This window comes from Microcaecilia unicolor, chromosome 4 (genome assembly GCF_901765095.1).
Source record: "Microcaecilia unicolor chromosome 4, aMicUni1.1, whole genome shotgun sequence".
NCBI classification, from domain to species: Eukaryota; Metazoa; Chordata; class Amphibia; order Gymnophiona; family Siphonopidae; genus Microcaecilia; species Microcaecilia unicolor.
In genome coordinates, this window is record NC_044034.1 from 63,310,028 (window position 1) to 63,328,226 (window position 18,199).

The 18,199-nt window shown below is 44.6% G+C and overlaps 1 protein-coding gene across 1 annotated transcript in view; it reads left to right on the forward strand.

Annotated features, from left to right (window-relative positions):
- The first annotated feature begins 790 nt into the window (after positions 1-790).
- Positions 791-18,199, forward strand: part of ZMYM2 (zinc finger MYM-type containing 2) — a 552,630-nt gene continuing 535,221 nt past the window's right edge. Inside the window, exons 1-2 of the mRNA XM_030202393.1 lie at positions 791-940; positions 1,964-2,024. The gene's annotated coding sequence lies outside the window, so the exon portion shown is untranslated. The remainder of the gene's footprint in view (positions 941-1,963; positions 2,025-18,199) is intronic.

Sequence of the window (18,199 nt, forward strand, 5' to 3'; positions counted from 1 at the left end):
GGAAAATCCAGCCCGCATGTCCTCCATTTTGGCTAAGAGAATTAGCTTTTATATAACATTTAATATGTTCTATGACTTTTTGTCAGCGATTTGTTAATTCAGGTTGCATCTCCCAACGCTTACACGCCATACCAATCATTGAAATAAGAAAGCGCTAATCAGATGCGTAACGTTCCGTTTTCTACATAAGTAACACATTTTCTGAAGCAACATTCAAACAAAATGGAGGACGCCACCAGTGAAGCCGTGACAGGATTTTCTCAGGCCTAAAATTAAGGCATGTGTGAATCTTTCCAAACTTTTTGCTTCAGTTTCTTTTAGTATACCTAGTCAACTTAGTAAACAGTGAAAATTACACTAGTGTCTCAACCAGCAACATGTACCGTCTAACACAACCAACCAACCAACCAAAATACACTTCGTTTTCTATTGAGTCCATAAAAATAAGTTCTCTCCTGAAGTAGTAGCCTAAGAAAACTATGAAATACAGTCAACAACCGTTCCCCTTAAATTCATAAGAGCACCGCACTCATACTATCTGACCTAACTCACTTCCCACCCAGAAAACTCCACCTCTACCACTCTGGAAAAGGCATAAGGCAATTTAGGAAAAGAGTTCGGGTTCCCCTAACCTGATAAATTCAGGGAACGCATGGGCGTGGTCACTCCACTAGATCGACGGAATCACCATCCAGTATTTGGCGCGGATTGTTTAAAGGTGGTGAAGTCTATAAACCATTCCCGCCCAGTATGGTCTTTTTACTTATTTGCTTTCTTTCTTAAACCACCAATCACTCCAGGGGAGGCGGGCTTTTTCTCTTTCAATGCTAGGTTGCTCCGCCCCGTCTTTCCTTCTCTCAGCGGCGCGCTAGCCCGGGACTGGAACGGGTTGAGTCGCGGAGTTGTAGTGTGTGTGCTGATTCCCTTTCGGAGAAATCGGGTATGGCATTAACTAAACACTTAGGTAGTTTTTTCTTCATCTCCCCCGACCAAAACCATTTTTTGTTTAGGCGGCGTGCCACGTTCGGTGAGCCAGCCTGAGGCACTAGCTCGCGGGACCTGCCTCCACCCCAAGGGTTTAGCGCGAGAGAGTCTCTGTAATTTTCCCGTACGATGTCTTGTTAGTCAACTGTATATGTGTGTCGTTTTGCTGCTAGCTTGATTGTAGGATCCTCCCCAAACGCGGAAGGGTTGTGAGGTTGCATACATGTAGAGAGAAGGTATTTTATGTACGGGGGGGAGGGGGAAGTGGGCAAAGAATACGGGGTGATTAGGAAGGAGCTTTTTGTGTTTGCGCCGCGCTCCGTTACCCATCTTTCTCCGCTGGGCTGGCCTGCAGTTGAGGGTACGTCCATGCTCAAGGTGGCCCTGTTTTTTGTTGTTGTGTTTTCGTCCCCCCGGCGGTGTTCTGTAGGCACTGCTTGCTGTCGTTCACGTATTGTTTCGCTCTTTAATGGCGGACCCAAGGCAGTATTACCCTCTAACCATAGCAAGCCGGGTAACAAGGGTAGGGGGAATATTTATGGGGCAATTGGTGAGGATGGAGGGTGTGTGTGTATGCTTTTATCCCCCCTGTCCACCAAACTAGCCTTTGGGTTCTTTCCGTGAGTTATATTCTCTGGTGGAGGGCACACTGGGTGAAAAGTTTTAAGGGCTTTCTGGTTCTAGTTTCCCCCCATTCTTTGATCCATAGTGGTGAAGCGACATGTTGTTGCCCCCACCAGCAGCCATATTGAAGTACCCGGGGCAGTTCCGCGTGGGGTAAACCACGATGGCTCTGGTGTATATTTATATATCTACTGTGTGGGGGTTTTTTTTTTTTTGGGGGGGGGGGTGTGGAAGGTGGGAGGAACGCGGAAAAATAGCATACCAGAGGGTTTGTGGCAGTCGGAGAAATCGGTGTGGGCGCTCTGCAGCGCGCTATCTCTGATTGATGCAACGCTCTTTTTTTTTTTTTTTTAAGGTGCGAGTCAACTCATTCCATTTTCATGCTGGACTTGGCAAAAACCACACAAAAATCCATCGTGAGTATTATGCTTTGCTTTTATTCGGTGTAAGAAAACCCTAAGAGCGACGTATTGGCTAAGGCTTTGGAGTGTGTAGTGTGGATACGTTTGTTTTGAATGTGGTGGTAAGGGCCGGGGGTGGCAGCCATGGCTGTGAGGCTTTCAAAGGAGGAGGAGAATGAGGCGGCGGCCGGGGTGGGCGCTGCTGCAGCCAGAGCCAGGGCTCCCTGCAGTACTTGATGTAGCCGGGAAACGTTTCCTCCCAACTCTGCGTGCATTATGGGGGCATATACCTCACATGCCCTCTAGAGGTTTGTCCTCGAACTGTGGCATAGATTACACGTACAGTTGGTTTTCTTGAAAACACGCCCACGCACTGTAAACGAGAACTCGTGGTGTAGTTTGACGTCTAGCTCTTTGCGACTGGTTTTGGGAAAGGTGGATGGTAGTAGTTTGAATGTAGTGATTATCCGAATCTTTACTAATCTGTTTCGGGTTTCAGAGAGAGTACCAGCTGTAGGCGGCGTTTAATAGAGGCTTTGGTGTCTCCTTCGCTGCATGCTCCTTTATGCCTTTTATTGTTAGGGAGCTATATGTATCTGGAGTTCTTTTTGATTGCGTCCTCTGTACCAGTCGAGAGCGAGACTAACGCTGATGTGCAGTTGGTTGTTTTTTTGTTGGTTCTTATTGCAGTCTGTAGGCTGGGCTTGTGTATCTGTGAGACTGAAACTTTCGGGACTACTGCAAAGTAGCCTCTATAGTGGGAGATGACATGTAATTTGCGAGCCCGAGTTGACAGATTGAATGCTTAGGGCTGCAAGACGTTGCTGAAAGTGACAGACTAATGTGAGGTAGCAGTCCTCGTGGGAAAAATACAAAATACTTTGCATATTTTATCAAGCTACTTTTCAAGTGTTCTCACAAAATAGTATTTCTCAGTTGTTTTAATACCATTTGTGGTATTACAGTATGTCTACTTTACGGGTTGCAGTCACAGGATTAAGGTGTGACAAGGTAAGGGAGAACTGGCTTGCTCTAGTAATGGATTTGGTGGCGATGGTGGTTACAGTTTTGGAGTTTTTACATTTTGTACTAGCTCTTTCCAATTCACAGTGTCTGGTTCCTTTTAGTGTTAAGATAAATTGTGTGTATTTTTTTTTCTTGCATGGGAACCAGGGAAGTTACTTTTATATGTGAAGACCTGCATTGTGTATTAACTCTAAGAACTTCCACTAAATAAAATGTACTTGTTTCTTTTTTGTTTTAAGTCCAAGAATTTTATTGGTTTAGAAAAAGACAATTTATCAATCAATCAACATCAACTGTAACAACACTTCAAACGAGAGAGAGAAAAAAAATGATAAACAAGTTACCTAAAATTATAAGATTTCCGATAATTATCCACTTGAGACCAAGTTTAGCAGTAAAACATCTCACTCCGTTCTGTCTGCAACAGAGGTTCAAATTATGATAGCTTCTAAAAGATCCAAATGTGACCCGCTGACACCTGAAAAATGGCGCTGTCTGAAGCCCCGACTGCAGCTTCTTCAGATAACATTATAGGAGAACTTAAAGCTCTACGAGATTTGAGTATGAAAATGTACTATTTTCAGGTCATGTAGTGGTACTACATAAGGGAAACTGTACTGAGTTAGCGACGTCTATCGAGCCTAACTGAATAGTGGCCAGTGCACAAAGATGCTGGCTAATGTTTTATGGAAATTTCTCCAGGAACTGTCAGAACCTCTTGATGCAGTTGTTTTGATCCAGGAACAGTGCAGGGGTATTGGTGTACTAGTAGTGAACCTTCAGCTTTATGATCCTCCAATCAACTTTATGCTCTAGGTCCCTCTCCTAGTTTAATTTAAATTCAACTGTGATTGTCCCAACATATCCAGCATGGAATTCTCTTAATCTCTTAAAAATGTATAATCAGATGACATTTTTTCAGTACTAAATTGACACCACATTTAAAATCGTGGGTAAATTCCAAAAGCTATTACTCTGTAAACAGTTTATTGAAAATAGCCAATCTCGGTCTGCGGCCTATGAGTAAAAGTACATGCCGTTGACTTTGGAGTTAGTGGGCCCTGTCAGGATCTGTGTTGCCTTGACTGCAGCTACTTTGCTGGCTCCCAAAACTTGCATTAAGCCAACAGCCTAGTCTGCCTAATGGCTAAGCAAGCTCTGCAAGTCTGTGTTCATGAAGTTTAATTTTAGTGTTTAAAAGGTTAAACAACTGTTATTTATTGTAAAACTCATCTTTATTGAAGAACACATTTCAACTCATGTTAATGTACAGTGAGTTTATCCCTCCAAAAAGTTGCATATTTTTTCCTTGTTCTTAATTGCTCTGTTCCACTCATGTTTTACTATAACATCTATCATATTCCCTCTGCCATTTCTTCCAAACTTGGAAGAGCCTTAATTTGTTGAGCTTTTACAAGGGAAATGTTAAATCTGTTTGCTCTTTTTGTTGCTTCTGTTCAAACCATTTGTAATTGTGCTGTCCCTTTTTGAGGTGGTGTGCGACCCGGACCCTCATAAGATGCCTATGTCGAAGTATGATAGTCTCAATGTTTTTTTTTTTTTTTTTGTCATTATTTTAAATAATTCCTAACATTCTGTTTGCTTTTTTTGGCAGTCATGGCACACTGGCCTAGAAGCTTACAATATATTGTCCACAGTGATGCCAAGATCTTTTTTTCTGAACTTGAATTATTTTACTACAAATAAATATGTTTATAAGTGCAAATAATGTATCATTTAGATGCTCATTCTCTCAGTTCTTCAACAAATCTTCACAATTCTTTGCTGTTTTAACAACTTTGAATATATGTGTGTGTTTTTCAAATTTGATCACGTTACTTATTACCATTTTCTGGTTACTTACGACATGCTGAAAAGCACAGGTCCACAGGGCATACTGATTTACCTTTCTGTTTCAGAAAGAGCACCATTTAGTTGTACTCTGTTTTCAGTCCTATCGTTGGTTCCCATAGAAAAATGTAGGCAGATAAAGACCATATGGCCTATCCAGTTTGCTCATCTATGCCATCTACTCTTGGAGATTCTATATATACAGTGCAGTGCGCTTAAGTGCAAGGGTCTGGGACCATAGAAATGCATGCAGTTAACCGGAGCGTACACTTAATCGTTGTGACCCAAAGAAGTTCGACATCTGTTAAACGTATGTACAGTACTGTTTATATGTACAGTATAAGTCTCCGTTAACTGACGTTAGGCTTACTTGAAGTAATCAGTTATAGTCCTCTGTACACTATTGGGTCTGTGAGTTCCATAGACTACGTCTACCAGACGGTAAAAACTGTCAGCACTGAGATCCAGTGGCTTCCAGATAGGCCCGCACGGTGTTGACTCTCCAGCGCTCTTGCAAAAGTGACAGGAGGAGGTTGTTGAACTTCGTCAGCATGTACCTCAGTGCTCATTTCATCATCTGTTTCATCATCAGCTGTTGTTGCCCGCGTGTAGGCGCATATCTCGACATCAGTGCTGTCAGCTGTTTGTAGATTGTAATCAACAGCTAACGTAGTGATGAAACTCCTCTTCAGTAACATCAGCTGTTCATTCTGATGTGTTTGCAACAGCTGCATCTGTTTCGTCCCTCTCCACATCCTTAACAAAGCTTGCCTGCTTGTAGTAGTTCACAATGGTTGCCTGTGTAACAACATGATTCCAGGCTTTCTGTATATGTAGGGAATCCAACAGTGATAGATTATGAGCCAGTTCAACAGCATGTTTATCCTTGCCAGTCTGGTCATCCATAATGCTCATCAGACGACGTAGCACGAGAGCCCGATAATGTTGTTTGAAATTGGCTATTATGCCCTGATCCATAGGTTGGATCAGAGAGGTAGTGTTTGGTGGCAGGAAGACCACCTTGACGTTAGACAGCCTGCCATCATCCCTGTGTGCAGCACAATTATCACAAAGCAACAAAATCTTTTGTGCCCGCATTCTAGTGTCTTAACTTCTTTAGCCTCTGCTTCCAAATTTCCCCAGTCATCCATGAATTTGCGTTAGCCTCGTATGACACAGGAAGTTGTGTAACATTCTTGAAGCAACGGGGCTGTTTGTTCTTTCCAATGACGAGGGGTTCCAACTTCTCATTCCCATCCATATTGCTGCAAAGGAGGATCGACGTTTTACCTCCAGTAGTTTCGGCGTGTTTGAATGCAAGTGTTCCATCAGGAATCACTCTCCAGTAGAGACCGTTTTCGTCAGCATTGCAAATGTCACAAGTTGCAAACTTGTTCAGCCCCACTGGGAGAGTGCTCGAAGAGGCAGGCACTCCCTGCAAAACGTCCCAGGGAGGAAGAGATTTGGTTTCAGAACCAGATTAGTAGATTGAGTGGGTAGACTATTAGGAGAAGGGCTTCTGAAGATTCCAGTCTGGTGGAACTGGGTGTGGAACCCTTTTTCTCAGGAGAGGACCCCTCAGTGGTTTGGGTTTTTCCACAAAGGTGTAAGAGCTCATTTTTTTTGGTGGCTACTATCTTGCATTTTGAGTAGGAGCCATCCATGGCCGTGGAGGGCTGTAACGTGGTTCTTCTGGTGAAAGGTATTAGACCAGGTAAGACCTTTCATATGCACCAGGATATTAGAGAGATTATTCAGGTTCAGTGAATGTGCCGGCTTGCTAGGTCAGTGGTTTGTCTCTATCCAGTTCCTGATTCTGACAAGTCCCTTCCTTGTTCTCCAGCGTAGATGCGGTGGTCTCGAATGTTAGTAAAAGAAATACGGTTACCGTAGATGAGGACGCAGCTCTTAAGGACTTTAAGAATAGGCATATGGAAGCTTTCTTAAAGAACAGTTTTGATGTCTCCCCCTTAGAGGTTACGCTGGTCTGAGCAAGTTTTGGACAGAACTTTGGGTGACTTGGCCTCAATAGATGCTGAGGTGGCGAAGATTGAGATGGGTTCTGCCTTTTTGACGGACACTTTGTATGATTTGCTAAGAGCCTAGTTCGTAGCATTAGGTCTAGGCGCTTGCTGTGGCTGTTGGGTTGGTCTGCAGATGCAGTTTCTAAATCAAAGTTTGAATAAGTTCCCGTTTCGAGGATCCTTTCTATTTGGAGAAGTTTGTCCGCAGTCTGGGGGATAGTAAGGTGCCTCGGCTCCCTGAAGACAGGCCTAGGGTGTCTGGTTGTGCCCTGCTGGCTGGTCAAGGCGGGGGCGAGATTTTCGTCGCTACAGGCAGGTAGAGTGGCTCCGGCTCAGTGGTCCCGATTTTCTTTTTTTCTTTCCCCAGGAGAAATCAGCCCCTTGAGGTGGTTTGCAGAGAAGGGAGAGAGGAGCTTCTTTCATGTCCACGTCCGTCCTGTCCAATGAAGCTCTATTGAGGTGGGCCCAGATTACCTCTGATCAGTGGGTACCAGAGGTTATTCGAGATGGGTATGCCTTAGAATTCACATGGCATCTTCCAGATGCCTTTCTGGAGTCTTCTTGTTCTTGTCTCAAGGTGGGTGCGATCCAGGATACTCTAAAAAGGCTTATCAATTTACAGGCTATTAGTCTGGTTCCCTCTTCAGAGGTCAGACAGGGTAGTTATTCCATTTACTTTGTCATCCTGAAGAAAGAGGGATCTTTCCAATCTATTCAGCTTTCAGGTAGACAGCGCTGGAGGAGTCAATAGCCCCTGTGTGCTCAGCGAAATGCTGCTAAGATTGGGGCTTTTACTCGCAGCCCAATCACCCCTCAATGAGGGTTGAAGAAAGCCAGTGAACTCTGGCTGGCGGGAAATAGATGTTTGTGACAGATGGACAGGAGTCTGTTGTTTGCCCCATCTCTTAGGCATCTCCAGGAAAAGGGTATGGGGCTTGATATGTCTGTGGTTACAATCAAAGCATATTATATGCAGGTACCTATTTTGTACTTGGGGCAATGGAGGGTTAAGTGACTTGCCCAAAGTCACAAGGAGTTGCAGTGGGAACCAAACCAAGTTCCCCAAGTTCTCAGGCCACTGTACTGACCATTAGGCCACTCCTCCACTCTATAGAGGAAGGAAACTGAGGTAAGAACTCAATTAAAACTACAGAGCTGCCACTCAAGCAAGAGCTACTTTCTCTGTGCTTTACTCAATTGCCATCTTGCCCACCAAAGTGCCAAGAAGTTGACAAACATCTTTTTTAGCTGTCTCACTCAAGCGCTTTTGGTTACTAACCCCCCAGATTCTATATAGGGCACAACGATCTGCGCACAAACTAGCTAATTAGTTGATAATTATTGGTGTTAAGTACTTAATTCGCAGTAATTAGGAGTTACACACAACTGATTTAGGAACCAACAAGAGGGGGAAAATTCTAGATCTAGTCCTTAGTGGACTAGTGCTGGGGCCGCTTGACAACAGTGATCATAAAATGTGTTGTACTGTTTTGGGATCTTGCCAGGTACTTGTAACTTGGATCGGCCACTGTTGGAAACAGGATGCTGGGTTTGGTGGACCTTCGGTCTGTCCCAGTATTGGCTATATTTATGTACTTATGATTTTGGACTTCTAGGTTGTCAATCAGGCCTCAAGGTCTACAGTTCTCATGTGGAGACTAGTGGATGTCCGATCAGGGGCGTTTTTGATTTTTGCTGGACTTAACAGAAGCCTGTTTGTACATTCTGATTCAGCCCATGCATTGGTGTTTGCTTTGCGGTTTTGGGTAAGCATTACCAGTTTTGGGTTCTTCCTTTTGGACTCGCTACAGCCCCTTGCGCGTTGACAAAGGTTAAGGGGGGTAGTAGCTACGGCTCTCAAGAAAGACAGTATTTTAGTTCATCCCTACCTGGACAATTGGCTGATCAGGGCAAAGTCAGGATAGCCTACAGGTAATGGTTCGAGTGGTTCAGATACTGCAATCCCTTGGTTGGGTGGTCAATTCTCAAGAGCCATCTAGTTTCGTCTGTCCCTCGACTACCTAGGGGTCTCCTTCAACACAGTTCAGGGTTGTTTTTTTCTTCCCCAGACCAGGAATCACAAGTTGCAGGTTCAAATTCAGGCATTTCTGCACAGGCTGATACCCAGTTCAAGGGATTATCTTCAAGTGTTGGGCTCCATGGCAGTGCCATGGGCCAGGGTGCACATGAGGTCTCTGCAGAAGTCTCTTCTGTCCAGGTGATCTCCACAGAGAGATTCCATTCTGGTGAGATTGCCACTGAGTACTTGGGAGTGCGGAGGTCTCCGTTGGTGGCTTCGGACAACCAACTTGACCAAGGGGATGCCTCTGGATCTGCGACAGTGGATAGTGGTCATGGATGCCATCCTCAAGGGCTTGGGGGGCTCACCATGATGGACAGTACGCACAGGGTCTATGGTCTCAGCTGGAGATTTCCTGCTCAGTCGATCCCTTGGAATCTAGGGCAATTCGGTTGGTGTTGGAAGTGTTTTGTTCTCTGCTAGTGGGCGAATTGGTACGCATCCTTTCATACAATGCTACAGTGGTGCTTATGTCAATCGACCAAGTGGGGGACGAAGAGTTGCCTGTTAGAATAGGAAGTAGTGCAGCTCATGAGTTGTGTCTCATGTAGTGGGGACATCGAATGTTCAGGCAGATTTTCTCAGCTGCCACCCTCTAGACCCAGGAGAATGGGCTCTCGAGACAACAGCGTTTCAAGCAGTCGTAGATTGCTGGAGGCTTCCGGTCATGGATCTATTGACCTTAGATCTAATGCGAAAGTGCCTCAGTACTTCAGTTGAAGAAGAGACTTCAAAGCAAAGGGCATAGAGTCTCTCTCCTCCAGCCTTGGCTGTCGAGGTGCTTTATTCTTTTTCTCCATGGCCTCTTGGGTCTAATTCAAAGGATTGAGGCGCACAGGGGTCTTGTAATCTTGATAGCGCCAGATTGGTCCCGCATGCCTTGGTATTCTGATCTCGTGTGCCTTCTTGTTGGCCCTCCGCTCAGATTGCCCAAATCTCGCAGTCTCCTAGTCCTGGGCCCAGTGGTTCATCCAGACCCGGCTCTATTTGTCTTGCAGCTTGGCTCTTGAGCAGGCTTGGCTGACGAAGAAGGGTTACTCTGCCAATGTGATTGCCACGATGCTTCAGTTGCATAGTCATTCTACTTCGCTAAATTAGGTTTTCGAGGCATGGTGTTCGGATCGCAACATTTCTCTGTTTCACGCTTCGGTGGCCGAGGTCTTGGATTTTTTACATGGGGCTTTGATAAAGGCCTGCGCTAGCTTCTTTTAAAGTCCAAACTGCTGTGCTGCCTTGCTTTAGGTGGCACATTCATGGTAAGGCTTTAGCTAGTTATCCAGACATATCTGTACCTTCATGGAGCATGTGTCCGTCCTTCTAGCACTATCTTCCAGCTTGGGATTTGAATCTGGTTCTCTTGGTTCTTACTTGGTCTACCCTTTGAGCTGAATCCTACCAGCCCATAAGATCAAAAAATTGTGATTAAAAAAGCAGGGTAAGCCACCTCTTATAATATTAAAAATGGCAATACATCTAAAATTCGTTATGTATTAAAAAATGAGGAAACCAACAGGACAGTCCAAAATGTCGTAAACAATACTAGCTGATTCTGTATGAGCAATGCCAGACAAACTGCATAAAAAGTCCCAAGTTTGACAAACACTGTAAAATCGTTTTTGATTCAGACCATGTGGGGTTACTGTATTAAAATAGAGAAGCCACTAGTGCAGCATTGTGTAGAAAAGTCATGTATTTGAAGATTTTCACTTATTTGTGCTCTGCATGCCACACCCATCATGGAGCGGGTGTGATTTGGACAAGCTTTTATTACAGATGGAACAAAGATTTTATATATGTTTAATACAGAAACACCACATAATCTGAACCAAGAACTTTATTTTACTGTGTTTCTGTGAAACTTGGACTTTTTATGCAGCCTCTGGCATTGCTCATACAGCATCACAGCTTGTACTGTTTATAGCATTTTGGACTGTCCTGTTGGCTTCCTCGTTTTTTAATACATAACTATGCGTTTTAGATGTACTGCCATTTTTAATATGATTGTACGAGGTGGCTTACCATGTTTTTTAATCACGATTATTTTATCTCTTATTTTTGATCTTATGGGCTGGTAGGATCCATATTTAGCTGTTTTTAACCCATTTTAATAGCTCATGTACCTTTTAGAAGCTTTTAAGACGTTCTACGTGTGCTTTAAAGCTTCTGACACTCTGAGATTACTTCTGTGGTGGGAATACATGGATGACATCATTGGAAACGCATAATTAAGCTCTCTGCATTCCACCATATTTTTTAAAATAATTTTTTCTGTTTTCAGGACCTTTCTAAAGCAGTTTTAGTTGTTATGGATCCTAGAACATCCCAGGATGTTCATTTTTATATTTTTATTTCCAGTCATTTTAGTGATTTCTTTTTTCCACGGATGTAAACACTGGTAACTTGAGCTGTTTCTAGTGGTTCTCCATTTCAGGCATATGTTTTGTACTAGTTTTTAACCAAGTATTGCTTGTTTTGAGCTGGTTTTTATTTTTTGCACAAATTATGTATGCATGGCCTTGGCTTACATATGCTTGGTTGATGCAGTAAGTTTGCTTTCACTACAATCAGTGTTTTTATGAGAGGCAGAATCTGTAAGTATATTGTGCACTTTTAATGGATTTATTTTCTTTTTTAGCCCAGTTTCTATCATTTGTGGTGGTTTTTGTTACACTTTTTTTTAGAGCTTGCTAGGTCTTTTAACAATTACACCAGCCAGGCTAGTTTTGGAATTTTATATTGCCTGGGTAAGCCTCTCTGGTTGATTTATTGTTTTACCTTTGTACATTGTTTTAGCACCTAGACATTAGGGGGTATGTTTACTAAGGTGCGTTAGCGTTTTTAACACGCCTGTAAATTTAAGGCTGTAAAATTAAATTCTAACGTGCCTATACAGTTCTAGGGGTGCGTTAGCGTTTAATGCGCATACACTGTTTACGCACGTTAAAAATGCTAACGTGCCATTTCGGTGGGAGGCGTTCCAAGATGGCGGCACGTAGTTGAGTGAGCTCTGTTCTCCTCGATTCGATCATGTCTTAAAAACTAAATCTCTTTGTTTATGCCTCATACTAAACGGAAGGGTACAGTCCGGGGTAAAGCTTCGATACCCCGGACCTCATCCCCGCAACAGCTTTCGATCGAGCAGTTCATCTCGCAAACTTCTTCCCAAGATGCCGTGAGTGTTCCCGCTGTCCCCCATAGCGGGGGAGCTATGGAGGACTTGGGACTCGATGTCACTCTTTCTCTTCCGGCGCTTAAACCACCGCCCCACCCAGAAGGACGCCGGAACCAGAGAGGTTCCCTCAAATCCGAAGAGGGTGTCGATGGTGAACCCCTAATCGAAGGGGCTGGAGCGGCGATACCAGACGGGGTCGCAAAGGCCTGAGGGCCTGAGCCCAGAAGGGAAGCTTTTGAAATCTGCACCTGGGTCGGTGTCATTGGAGAACATTTGGAGTGTTCTCCAACAATTAGCAGTGAATGTGGATAAATCTACGAAAGAACTATCTTCTCTTGTAAGTACAATGAATGCCTTTTCTGAATCTCTGACTGGCATAAAAAAGGAGTTTACAGCTCAAACTATAAAGCTCAATCAAGATGTTAAAAAACTGCAAGACCTATCTTCAGAAATGATAAAAGACAAAACTATAATAGCAAGAAAGATTGATCAAATTGAAAATTATAATCGAAGACTCAATTTGAGGATTCTGAATTTTCCAAGAGAGAAAGGAGTAACACCGTTGGATGCCTTTAAAAAAATACTTAATTGAAATTTTGAAATATACCCCAGAAACTTTACCTCCAGTTAACAAAATTTACTATATAATGAATAAGATCTCCTTGGAAGCAGGATCCCTAACTGATAAACCTGTAAATTTAATGGAACAAACAAACTTAAATGTATCTGAACTGTTGGAAGCTACTATATCGGATCAATCAGAAAGAGTGACTTTAATGGTTCAATTTGTTTTCTTGCAAGATGTTGAAGCTATAAAAAGACTATACTTTCGTCGAATAAATGACTTGTTTTATGGTAAAACAGTTTGTATGTTTCAGGGCGTAACGAAACAAAGCCAGGATATTAGGAAATCTTTTTTGAGCATGAGGAAAGAGACCCAAGAATTGGGAGCCTCTTTCTTCTTGAACTACCCAAGCAAATGTGTGGTGAAACATCAAGGTTTAAAATATATATTTCTCTAGCCAGAGCAGTTGAGTATTCATTGACTCTAGGAAGTTATGATTTTTCTACATTCTAACTAATGTTTAAAGCTGTAAGAAATTAAGGAAGAATGATACGTGCAAAGTCTGTTCTTTAGTTGTATTTACCTATAATTTTTCCCCATTTATTCTTAGTAACGCCTTGGTCTCATTTTTTTTTTTTGTGATATAAAAAGGGCATTAATGTATCTTCGTAAGATGAATGTGATAACTTCATAATATTCTGTCTGATTTACTTAGCAAGTTTGTATTGTAAAGTTTGGAAAGTATAAATAAAAAATTTTTTAAAAAATGCTAACCTAGCCCTAGGTTGTTTTTTTTTAATTTTTTTATTATGGTGCTCTTAAGAGCTCTTCTAAGAGTTCCTCTGGTGTGTTTTTATAGTTATACTCTTATAGGATTTTGTTTTAGATGCTATCAATAGAAATCAAACAAAATAAAACATGGAAAAGAAATATGATACCTTTTTTATTGGACATAACTTAATACATTTCTTGATTTAGCTTTCGAAGGTTGCCCTTCTTCGTCAGATCGGAAAGGGCAACCTTCGAAAGCTAATCAAGAAATGTATTAAGTTATGTCCAATAAAAAAAGGTATCATCTTATTTTCTTTTCCATGTTTTATTTTGTTTGATTTCTATTGATAACCTTTAAGAGTGGACTAACACGGCTACCACACCTCTCTTTTAGATGCTGAATGATCTTGTTTTTATTTACAGTGGTGTCCCACCCTAGTTGTGTAATACTTTGGTACATCCCGCTTGTCTCTGGATTGATCTGTGGGATTCTGTGGAAGGTAAAATTAATCCTTACCTGATAATTTTCTTTCCATTAGTCCCAACAGATCAATCCAGAGGCCTGCCCATTGTTCATCTTGACTAGGTGGGTTTTTTTTTTTTGCTCAATCAGATTTCTTTGTTTGGATTTTGTTATAAGAAATGCGAAAAGAAAGACTTGGCTACATTTCTCCACTTCGGCAATTTCCCTCCCCAGGAGCTGTTGAGGAGGACCTCTCATGGGTGTTTTAGAGGCAGGAGAGAGCTTACATGTTGGATTTCCTCTTCCTCCTTCTACTGCTTTGGTATCAGCAATACTGGGGTTAAGGTGACTTCATGTGACCACATGTAGTAAACCTCTGAAGTTAATCTATTTCCATCTGCTGGTACAGGGACATAACCCACCCGTCTCTGGATTGATCTTTTGGGACTAATGGAAAGAAAATTACCAGGTAAGGACTAATTTTACCTCCATTTGTTGTCTTGCTCATACGCTGTGTTTGAGGAAGATTCCAGAGAATAGATACAAGTGCAGTTTTGCGCACTTTGAGAGCAGGGAGTAATTTGGCCTCCGTTGATGACTGTACTAGGACACTGTAAGTGCCTGACGTTCTTTTTACTCCTCCTGTGAGTGCTTTTGGGGTTTAGGGCATGGTAAAGTTGGCCTTGCCCGGTTTACCTTCCCTTGTTTGTCGCTGATAGCATTTCAGTGGTGGATCACGGGCACTGTCGGCGGGTTCAGTGTTGCGTGTTCGTCAGCTGCTTGCTGTGCTGATCTGGGAGACTTTGCTGTCCTGGTCGGAGGGAACACAGTGTTTTTTGGCAGGCTCTGCGACTGTTCGTGGGCAACCTCTATTTTGAATCACATTCTTTGACTATGTTTAAAAAAAAAAAAAAAAAGCCTTTCCCAGGCAGGCCCATTCTTGCTGTTTGGGCTGTCGCTCGGTCCCTCCAACTTACAGCCAGTGGTTACAGGGGTGTGGTTGCTCTCCCTGCAGCGGATGCCAGGTTTCTTTACTGACTATGGTTGAAGCATGGGGGGGGGGGGGGGAGCAATCAAGGAGTCTTTCTTGTGTGTGTTTGTTTTTTTTTCCTGCTGGTTAGCCTTTGGAGAGTTCTTCCTTGGCTCAGTCTTTATTGTGCCTCCCTGTTCGGGGGGGGGGGGGGGAGAGGGACAATTCTTCTGGCATTATTGCGGCCTTATAGCCTAGCGTTGAGACTGGTTAGATTTCTCCTGTTTGGTCCTCTTTGCTGTTTGGAGACATGCCTCCAGGCGTTTCCTGTTTATGGTGACCACATTGTTCTTTCCTTACTGGACCTGTGGCCAGTTTAGCTCTAGTGTCTGCATCCTTGTTGGGTACTTCACTCTGCCTGTGTCTGTGCCTTTTTGATGTGCTTTTTTAGCGGTATGACAGCTCAGGGTCCAGAGTTCCTTCCCAGTCACCCAGGGCAGGGGGTAGGCCCTCCTTTCGGGTTTTGGCAACCGTCGGGCATTGTCACTGCTGCCTGAGCACCCTTAATTTTCTTTCTTTCCTGTTGGTAGTCTACTTTTATAGGCGAAAATCTCTTGGCAGCAGCCTTTGCTTTTTCTTTCAGTGCCTTTTCTGCCTGACGGGGCACCAGCTGAGTTGTTTGGATCTTTGCTGTGTTCTGCATGGTGCGTGGCCTCCCCATTTAGGGTTGGAGGTGGTTATTGCTCCTAGCCTGGGGGGCTTCAGAGGAGTAGCCTAGTGGTTAGTGCAGTTGATTGTAAACCAAGGGACACAGGTTCAAATCCTACTGTAACTCTGTGGGAGGCATACTCTAGTGCAGTGATGACGAACCTTTTAGAGACCGAGTGCCCAAACAGCAACCCAAAGCCGAATTATTTATCGCAAAGTGCCGGTACTCATTATAGGCGGGGTCACCACATATGACCCCACCCCTATGATAGCCACACCCCTTACACCAGCCAGGGCGCATATAAACAGACATCATTGAAAATATACTAGTGTAGGAGAAAAAAATAACATGATTTTCTTCCATTATAAATCATTTCTGTAAGCTGTTACAGCTCCAGTATGCCCAGTGCAAAATAAGACAGCAGATGTAAATTCTCCAATTCGACATATTCCAAACACTAAAATGATTTTTCCTACCTTTGTTGTCTGGTGATTTTGTTTTTTTTATCCATATTGGTTCTAGTCGCTGATTCTGCTGCTCTCTATCTGTTCTCTTAACTCCGTTTCCAGGGCTTCCTTTCCATTGATTTCTTTACTTTCCTCCTTTCTTCTTCATTTCTTGCCCTCCATCCATGTCCAGCAACCATCCTCTCCCTTCCAGCCACAAATGTCCAGCAGCACCCAGCACCAGGCCTCCCTCCCAACCAGCACGCAGCAGCAGCAAGCCTCCCTCCCACTCAGCACCCACCATCAGGTCTCCCTCCCACCCAGCAGCACACAGACAGCACCAGGCCGGCCTGCCGCCCGCCCGTCCGTCCTCCCTCCCAGCACCAGGAATCCCCCTCCTCCTAAAATTTAAAAAGCGTACCTCCTCAGTCGGGGTTAAGGCGGCATGCGTCGGCAGCGGCAGCGCCTGTGCTTCGCTCGACGCGCCTTCGGCTGATAGCCCTGGGCAGGATCCAGGCGGTCAGGGAGCGGTTTTCCTCCCCTGATTCTGTTTTAATGCTGCATAGGGCGTACATGCTTAAAAGAGCTCTTCCACAGGTTCTTCGACCCTCTGCCTGCCCCCCCCCCCCCCCCCCCCCCCCCCCGGTGGATCCTGGCCTTTGGAGTTGGCTTTGCCTGTTTCTTATCCTCCTGATAAACGCAGAAGGGCTAATTCCCCTTCTGAGTGTGGCGCACCCCCCTTTTCCCCTCGGTCGGGCTATGAGGATTCTGAGGGGTCTGGCAGAACTTCTTGGGCTAAGGAGCCAGAGTCGGGTGCAGAATTGCCACAGGAGCTTGATGATCCGTCTGCGGTGAGGATTTTCCACCGTGAGGAGCTGCCAGCGCTTATTTCAATTGCCTTACAAGCCCTCTCGATTTGAAGATCCTGGGAGTGGCACAGCCTCCTCTGTTAATCCAAGGATGGTTCGTACCAGAAAGCCTGCTTGAGCCTTTCCTTTGCATGACTCCATCCAAGAGCTTATTTCGGCTCAATGGGCTGACCCCGAGGGACCTTTGAAGTTTGCCAGGGCTATGGGGTAATTATACCCTCTGAGTGAGGAACATTTGGCTCGCTTTGCAAAGCCTAAAGTGGATGCCCTGGTCACGGCCGTGACAGAGAACTACCTTCCCTGTTGAAGGAGGTGTTGCCCTGAAGGATATTCAAGACCGCAGGCTTGATTCAGCTCTGAAGCGGTCCTTTGATTTGGCAGGTCTCACTGTTCGGGCGTCTGCATGCAGTTGTTATGCTGCTAGAGCCTGGTTACAGCAGGCAGTGGAACAGCCCGGTGATGGAGCGGAGACCTTATCTGAAGTGGCTCCACGGATGGAGTCGGCCTTGTCCTTTTTGGCTGACGCCTTTTATGATATGGTCAGAGCTTCAGCTAAACAAATGGCTCTAGCAGTGGCGGCTCGCTGCACTCTTTGGCTACGACATTGGGCAGCGGACATGGCCTCTAAGCAAAGGTTGGTGAGGTTGCCCTTTCAAGGCCTTCTCCTGTTTGGTGAGGAGCTGGAAAACATTGTTAAAGGCCTGGGGGATTCCAAACCTCAGCGCTTGCCCGAAGATAGGCCGAAGCCTTCCTCTAAGGGTCAGGCATTCCGCTCCTCTTACAGACCTCGCTTCTGTGAAGCTTGAAGGTACCGCCCGGGGCGTGCTGCTGGGTTCACTTCGCGTGCCCGCTTTCAGCAGAGAGACTCCTTTTGCTCGGACAAACTTTCCGCAGCTGCCGGTTCAGGGGCGACCCTCTCAATGATGGTGCGCTGGCCCCTTCCTCGTTTCCTGACAGAGGAAGACTTTCCCTCTTTTTCGAGGAGTGGTCCAAAATCTCCACAGATCAGTGGGTCTTGGACCTGATCAGAGACAGATATCGAATAGAATTCGATGCCCCGGTGAGACGTGTTTGTGGAGTCCCGATGCGGTTCTGCCGCCAAACGGGCGGCGGTAGAGGAGACTTTGCACAGTCTGTGCCGGATAGGGGCTGTGACCCCAGTGCCTCCCGCCGAACAAGGTCTAGGCCGCTACTCCATTTACTTTGTGGTGCCACGAAAAGGCGGGTCTTTTCGCCCGATCCTG